The sequence below is a fragment of the Echinops telfairi genome, unplaced genomic scaffold (genome assembly GCF_000313985.2).
Source record: "Echinops telfairi isolate 266 unplaced genomic scaffold, ASM31398v2 ScPeMD7_7457;HRSCAF=8495, whole genome shotgun sequence".
Lineage (NCBI taxonomy): Eukaryota > Metazoa > Chordata > Mammalia > Afrosoricida > Tenrecidae > Echinops > Echinops telfairi.
The window spans coordinates 22,670,773-22,679,494 of NW_022111357.1; positions in this window are offsets into that span (position 1 = coordinate 22,670,773).

An 8,722-nucleotide genomic window follows, 5' to 3' on the forward strand; every position below is an offset into this window, starting at 1 on the left:
GGAGCCACGCGCAGGGACGGGCCGGCGACCCTGGGACCCAGCTCCTCAGGGAATTCCCCTGCAGACAGCACATTCTGACCCCAGGGCACGCCCACGTGCCCGCACACGCGATGCACACTCGGAGGCACACACTAGTTCAAAGCCAGGCTCAGACATTCAAAAGGAGCAGTACGCGCCCAGCCTGCCTCCAGGTACCAGGACTGGGCTGCAGGAACCCGGCAATGTGGGAGGGCTTCTGAGTGAACGCAGGCCTTAGGGAAGACTAGAGTGCCAATCTTGGCTGTAGTGACCTCTCTGGGCGTTCTCACGGCCCCAGGTGGTTGGGAGAATTCAGTGAACCCAGGGGAAGCACCTAGCATACTGCCCATGACGATTTATGTTCCTGCTTTCCCACCCTTGACTTCCTCCACCTCCATGTCCATCCTGGGAAGAGGATCTCACCCTGCCAAGGCTGTGGGTGGAGGGTAGGGGCGGGGGCAGGGGGCCTGGCAGCAACCTCTAAGCCCTGTGCACAACTTGGTGGCCTGGATATCTGGGTGACCAATAGAGCTGCAGTCCCCTGTGGGCTGGACTTGAGACTTTGTGTCCTAAGGGCAAGCCCCTGACCCTGCCTCTGAGGTTCCCTGGACACACCATCGCTCAGCCCCCTCCACACTCACTCGGGGTTCCCGTAGTCACCAGTGCAAGGTGGCCGGAGGTGACATGGAATGATGCAGGCTGGGAGAGTGCGTGCTGTGTGTTAGACCCAGCTTTAGGGACCTCATGAGCTTACATTTATTTAAGCCACACACAGCCCTGCAGGTGAGGTGCAGCTAAGGAAAATGGGTACCCACCATTGCCTGGGCCTGGATGACCACTGCTGGTTAAGTCCCAGGGAGGGTCTCGAACCCAGAGCGGCCTGACTCCACAGCCCACCTCTGCACTCTGTAAGGAGGACAGCTTCACTTAGGAGCTCCCTTCTCACTGCCAGGAAGGAGCCCCTGACAGATGCAGTTAATGTGTTCAACTGAAAGGTCAGTTCGTATCCCCCCAGAGGTGCCCCAGAAGGGAATCACGGTGATGCAGTCTCAGGAACACCAGAAAGTCAGCCATTGGAAGTCCCATGGCTCGGGCGTACATGGGGTCCCCACGAGGCAGCATTGACTGGACAGCAACTGGTTAGTGGGGTGTAACAGCTCAGACAGACTGCTGAAAAAATGCAGTCAGTGAGTCGCCTGTTAGTAGAAGCATACAAGCATAACTGGTAAATGCCCTGAGATGCTATGAGGGCATGAGGAGGCAGATAGCAGGTTGGATTTGACCCAGGCTGGCAAACCCTGATGTCCGCGAGTGCTGGGCAGATAGTCTGATGGCACCTGCCAGGAGAGGGTGCCCAGGAAGGCCAAGGTTGCTGGAAAGGTAGCCCAATTATCTGTGTTTTCAAGAGAAATTGTACATCTGGAATTTTTATGTGGCAGCCTCTCACCTTTCAACTTGGCAACCAATCCAAACAGGTTCATCACACAGTGTAGGGCCAGACATCCGTGGGTGAAGAAGCTGCAGCCCCCAGGCCGCCGGAGTACTTTTGGAGTCTCTCCAGGTGAGAGTGTGCATGGGGGTGGGGGTCCTGGGGCAGAGAAGGGCAGCAAAAGGCCTTGTATCGTGGCATTGCCAGTACTGTCTGGCTTGCCCTTCCCTGCTAGGGCTCCCAAACCTATTGGTTGATAGGGGAGATGGGGCTTTTCTGGGGGCTAAGGTTCTGCCTGCCCAGGTCAAGGTCAAACCAACCAACCAAACCCAGGTTTTACCTTTTTACAGGTGAGGAAATTGATGAAAGTGGGTTTTCTAGACTGGAAGAATCCTTGAAGATTCAAAGATCAAGGGTGAGTGCCAGTTGTCATCAGGAGTTGTCTCCATATTTGGACTCATCTTCAGCAAAATAGGAAATTCAATTCACAAAACATGGATGGAAAGGGCAGCTTGCTTTCCAGTGGCCATCCGACTCACAGCGGTTGTCCTCTGTGGATCTGGTGCAACAAAGGAAAAAGGAGAATCGGGAATAGTAGGAGGATGTGGCATGTGTGGCTACATGCCTCCATACAAGACTGACTCCTTTGTACAGAGACCAGAAGAACTGGATGGTACCCGGCTATGACTGCATGTTTTGATCAAAGATGCCACAGAAGGATCCTGATTAAAAGAGGAGAAATGTAGGACAGCATTTCAAATTCTTACAGAATCCATACTTCCTGAGACCATGAAGTTTAGATGAACCCCTAGAACTATTGCCCTGTTATAATCTTTAAACATTAAACCAATATTATCCCCTGAACTCTCCTTAAAGCCAAACCATTGAACTTAGCTAGTTAAAAAGGTCCGTCTTGAACATTACACTTTTGAAAGATCCCGCTAGGTGGAATCGAACTGACAACAGCCGCTTGAATGATTAGATAGGAACCTCAGAGTGGTGAGTTTTTGTTCATGAGGGAGGAGAACTGCTGGAAAAGATGGGGCATCGTTAGTTACACCACCCCAAGCATGCCATCAGTGTCAGGAAGCGGTGCATGGAGGAACTGCCGCACTGATGGGATGCTTCACTGTGTACAGGCTCCACAACAAGGACAGAGGACATGAAATCACACACCTGCAGGCCCTGGTGGTGCTGTGAGGTAAAGCCTGAGGCACCTAACCACCACCCACTCTGCAAGAGAAAGATGTAAACCGACAGTCTCAGTGGCCCTCTGGAGCAGTGCTAGTTTGTATGGTACAGTTGCTATGAGTTGGAATCTTTTCATTCTATGCCCATAAATGTTTATGTTTGGAAGCTCCCTCATATGTTTGTGCATGTGCACGTGTGCATGTGTGTGTGTGTGTGTGAATATATGTGTCTAAAGAGCAACTTACTTTCAGTTGTCTCCCTGCTCCCAGGTGTTTCCCAGCATGCCCCAGTCCAGATGGGTCTACTCACCAGGACCTCCCCTCTGAGCCCCTTCCCTTGGCCTGTCCTGTTTCAAAGTGGCAACTGGCCAATGGGGCGGAAGAAGCCATCCAACGTGCCCCAGAGAAATGGACTTTCTTACCAGGATGCTTGGCCCGGGGTGCCATCCTTCATTTCCTGAGTGGTCAGGCGGCCACAGGACAGAGGGCAAAGGCCCGGATGGGGCTCCGGTTCCCGCTCTTTCATCATCACTGTTTCTTGCAGGCTGGCATCTTGGGGGTCGGGTTCCATCCACACCTCTCACTGAGCCCCACCCAAGCAGGGCTTCTACCTGACCGTCAAGTTGGGGTGAGGTCCGTGGGATACCCCGTGGCTATGAGCGGAAGTTCTGTGAGGTGACTGAGGTGGGATCCATGGCGGGGTTGATCATTTTATCTCCCCTAATCCACCATGGCACCCGTGCATTGCACCACTTGCAGGCCGAGAACAACCTGGGTCCTATTGTGTGCTCAGGGCACATACTAGGTGTTCTGAGAGTGCTTGCTGATAGACTGAGCAAGTACATGAGCAGGCAGCCGAAGGACCCCGTGCCTACTGGCCAGGCATTGGAAGCCACTATAGGTGGGCGTTGTTTGGGGGTTACAGGACAGCTCAGGCACACAAGCCTTACCCCCTAAGATGACTTGAGTTCTGCTTTAGAATTAAACAAACAAACAAACAAAAACATTGAAACCCACTGCCGTTGAGTTCGTTCTGGTCCACAGTGACCCCATAGGACAGGGTAGAACTGTCCCTGTGGCTTTCCGAAACTGTACTCTTCCCAGGAGTAGAAAGCCTCATTTTCTCCTGCAGAGTGGCGGATGGTTTCAAACTGCTGATCTTGTAAACAGTGCTCATTCTTTCCCACTAACTCTTGGGCAAACTGGACCTTCTAAGGGATGAGCTATCACTGATGCCATTGATGCTGGGAGAGAGATTCTGGCAGGAGAAGGGTGGCGGGGCCTGCGAGTGCGGTGCTGAGATGGTGGCTGATTATTCTTAAGTCTCTGCCCATCTTGAGTCACCTTGCCCTTTGCCCTGGACAGCCTCCAGCTGTTTCCATCACTTGAAGCAAGACCTGACCACACAGAGACCTCCACCCCCTATATTTGCATTATGTTGTTGTTCTTAGGTGCCGTTAGTCAGCTCTAACCCACAGCAATCCTGTACATGGCAAAATGAGACACTGCCCGGGCCCGCACCATCCTCACAATGGCTCCTGTGCCTGAGCCCGCTGATGCAGCCACTGTGTCCGTCCGTCTCCCAAGGGCCTTCCTCTTTGTCGCTGTCCTTCCACTTTAAGAAACACGAGGTCCTTCTCCAGGGACTGGTCTCTTCTGACAACATGCCCAAAACATACAAGACGAAGTCTTGCCATCTTTGCCTCTGACTAAGGCGCACTCTGGCCTGACTTCTTCCAACACAGCTCGGTTCGTCCTTTCAGCAGTCCGTGCTAATTTCAGTGTTCTTCTCCAGCACCACATTCAAACGATCAGTTCCTCTTCGGTCTTCCTGCTTCAGTGTCCGACTTTCACATTCACAGGCCGCATTGGAAAATACCAAGGCTTGGGTCAGGTACAGCCTTCGTCCTCGAAGGAACCTCCTTGCTCTTCCTACTCTAAAGAGGTCTGTGCAGCAGATTGACCTAATGCAATACGTCTCTTGATCTCTTGGCTGCTGCTTCCAGGAGCACTGATTGTGGATCTGAGTAAGACAAATCCTTAACAACGTCAACCTTTTCTCCATTTATCATGATGTTACCTATTGGTCCAGTTGTGAGGATTGTGTTCTTCCTTCCATTGAGTTGTAATCCATACTGAAGGCTGCAATCCTTGATCTTCATCAGCACGTGCTTCAAGTCCTCCTCGCTTTCAGCAAGGGGGTTGTGCCATCTGCATATCACAGGGTGTTAATAAGCCTGCCGCCAGTCCTGGTGCTGCGCTCACGCTTCTTCCTAGAATCCAGCTTCTCTGATGACGTGCTTGGCCTCTACACTGAACAAGCATGGTGAGAGGATACAACACCGATGCACACCCTTCCTGATTTAAAATCAGTCAGTATTTCCTTGTTCTGTTTGCACAACGGCCTTTTGATCCATGGGCACATTCTGAATGAGCACAATGAAGTGTTCTGGAATTCCCATTTTCTCAAGGTCATCCACAGTTTACCATGGTCCACACAGGCAAGTGCCTTTGCATAGTCAACGAGACACAAGGAAACATCTTTCTGGTAGTCTCTGCTTTCAGCCAAGATCCATCTGACACTGGAAATGATATCCCTTATTCCAAGTCCTCTTCTGAATCTGGTCTGAACCTCTGGCAGTTCCCTGCATAACTGCAGTTTCAAATCAAGACAGGTGTGCACCAGGGCTGTATCTGTCCACCATACTAATTCCACCTGTAGGCTGAGCAAGTCATCAGAGAAGCTGGATTATGTGAAGAAGAGAAAGGCAATAGGGCTGGAAGAAGACTTATTAACAATCTGCAGTATGTAGATTTATATATATATATATATATATATACATTGTTTAAGCATTGCCCATCCCCTTGAGGCACAGCAGGAGGGGCTAAGAGAGCCTGATGTTGCTGGGTTGCTGTTGGGTTCATTCGGCTGCATTGCAACCCTCACCCTCACCCCTAAGGGTGTTCCTGGCTGCAATCTTTTTCCAGAAGCAAATGGCTAGGTCTTTCTGCAATTGAAGGAGCCCTGGTGGCCCTATGGATTAACCGTCCGGCTGCTAATCACAAGGTCCGTGGTTCAAGGCTGCTCCCTCTGAGGGCGAACGATGAGGCTGTCTGTCTGCTCCTGTAAAGATCTGTAGTCTCAAAAACCCACCGGGGTGGTTCTACTCATAGGGCCACCCGCAATCTGCAGTGGGTTTCCTCCACGGAGCCGCTGGGGGTGGGACTGTCAGCCCTTCGGTTAAGCGGTCAAGTGCTTAGTACTGTGCCACCAATGAGGATGTCGTGGAGCCATGCATCCACTACAAGTTTTTTCCAGGTGCCCCATGGAACAAGTAAGGGAAATCGGTGAAATTAGCCTTCATTCTATATTTGCTGATTGCATAGTGCCTGGGACGTCATAGTAACTTATTAATCAATGCGCTAATTCAACAACTGGAGATGGTGCCCCTCCCAGGGCGCCACGCAGGGCGCTGGGAGGAGATGGTGACGGGGCTCGCGTGAGTCCTTGTACTCTCAGAGCTACAGTCTGATGGGGGGAGGCGGGTGCAGTTCATTACACAGGCAATTATAAAATCCCCTTAGACAGAAGGGAATATTTCAGAAACAGTAGGCACAAAAACCTTAAAATAAAATTTACAATTTAAAATATTGCAGGGGAGAGAAAACCAGTTATTTTCTCTTTTTAAGTAGAAAATGCCGAATGTCACTTATTCCTTTCTCGCATGGCGCTAAGTCACCCCCGTGAGCAAAGGTCAGAGAAAGGACCCAAAGAGGAGCTAGCCCAAGCCCCTGCCTGTGGAACAGTGTCAGGCAGAGGTGACCCGAGGGTCCCGGAGGTGGGCGGCCTCATTTGCCCTGGCACAAAATGACTCCTCTTTCTCCTGTCCTGTCCCCTGCCAGCTGCCTCTTCTCCCTGCCAAGCACTCCGGCCTCAGACAGCTCCCAACTTCCCCCTAAGTTGCTGTCTGTAACCGGTCATGGACGAAAAATGAATGGTGATTGGGATTGTCTGCAAAGTGGGAGCCAGTGGGGCTGAAGGAGGGCTCCCTGGGACGTTGATTGCCAATGGCCATGTCTGCTCAGAGGGCTCTCCTGCCTGCGCCTGGTGGCTCTCTGCGGTGTGAGTTTGCAGGGGAGGTGAGGTGTTGTTATAAATACGTAAGAGACTTATTAATGGCCGGGCACGCACAGACTAATTGCTTCCTCCTGTTTACACACAATCAATCACGCCCACGGTTTGGTGGCAGAATGGAGTGGGAAGACAGCTGGATCGGGATGGGTCTTAGAGGGCTGTGCATCTCCCTCTTCCAGGCTCAATCCTTTCCTGACAAACCAAGCCACCCAGAGCCCCTCAGTCCCTGCCTCAGGCCTTCTCCCTCTCTTTGATCTTTCCCAGCACACGCCTGGAAGGCGTTATCTCTGTCAGGGCCTAGGCTGCGTCCTCCCCCAGTCTGTCCTTGACTCTGCTCCCTAGGACTCTCGTGAGACCCTTATCACTGCCAGTCCCAGAGGACACATGCCTGGGCCTCCTCGGGAACCGATCCCCACCAGTTGCCCAAGTCAAGCACCAGAACACTCTGGAATCCAGCTACTCCCTGCCCTCTCCTCCCACAGTGCCCACACCCAGTCTGAGCCCCCATCTCCCTCCCTTGGACCACTGGTCTCTGAATACATGCTGAGCCCTGAGCCATTCCCCACCCTGCAGCCAGAAAGACCGAGGGCAGTGCCTGCCCCTTGTTCGTCCTCCACGTGGCCTTCCAGGGCCAGCTCTCAGGAGGGCTTGCTCAGCTCCTGCCCTGCCTCATAGGCTCTGCCCAGGGGGCCTGGACCCTGACCCTGTACCCTCTCTTGAGTGTACCCTGCTCCCTCTCTCTCTCCACCAGGCTCCCTCCTCCGCAGCCTCTGAGCACTAGGCTCAGGAACCTCTTTCTGGAGGAAACCACTGGACTCTGGCCTAAGTCAGATCTCATAATTGGGCTGGCCCATCAGTGCTGTGGCCCAGTTTAGGTCCTACCTGTGTTCGTGTATGTGTGTGTATTCTTGAGTCCCACCTACCGGAGGAGCCGAGAGCACCTCCCTCTTGCTGGACACCAAACCCTTAGCATCCGGCACCTGGTTCTCTCTCTGTCTCTCTCTCTCTGTCTCTATCTATCTATCTATCTATCTATCTATCTATCTATCTATCTATCTATATGTTGTTGTTTTTTCTTTGACCCTGACTTTCTTCTGAGGTCTTGTCCCAACTGGCCACTGACACCGGATTGTGTCTGTCACTGTGTGTGTGTGTACATGCACGTATGTGTCCCAGTGAACCTTGCTGGCTGGACACTGCTCCGTGCCCGGGAGGGCATCTGAGGCCCCTCAGCATCCTAGAATGATATGGCAGATACCCTCTCTTTGTCGGAATCTTAATAACAACCCTTCAAAGTAAGTTCTATTATTATCTGAATTTCATAAATGAGGAGGATGAGGCGGGGGAGGAGGTGACGTGACTTGTCCACGAAGCCACAGCTTATTAAATAGTGGCAGATCCAGAATTCTGGCTCAGGTCTGGCTGGCTCCACATCCCAGCACCCTGCTGCAGGGGTGGGGTGGGGAGGGAACGAGAGTGAGTGTTCAGAAAAGTAGGAAAGTCCAGGGCTCAGGGGGCTGGTTCCCAGGTGAGGGTGAGCAGGGGCCACACACGTCTAGGTTACAAGATGGCCTTACTGACCCTTCCCTGAGCGCTCAGGCCCCTACAGAGAAGATGAAGGGGCTCCAGCCTCAGAGGATGTGGCAGGGAGGGTCTGCAAGGAGTCTCCTGACCTCTTCAGGAGCAGGATGACAAGGTCAGATGGGGCTGGGGCAGAGCAGGCCTCCCCAGAGAGATCGGAAGGCAGGGTTCAGGCCAGCAGACAGGTCAAGTCTGCAGGTGTGTTGTAAGGCAGAGCTGGCTCAGTTCCCAGGCTGGACACTTCCCAGTGACATGTTGGCTTTGGGATTTACACTGTCTCCCTGAGCCTCAGATGTCCATCTGCAAAATGGGGACAAAGCTCCCTGCCCGGCCCCTGTGAGGTTGTCCAGCCGACCCCACCCAGCCGAA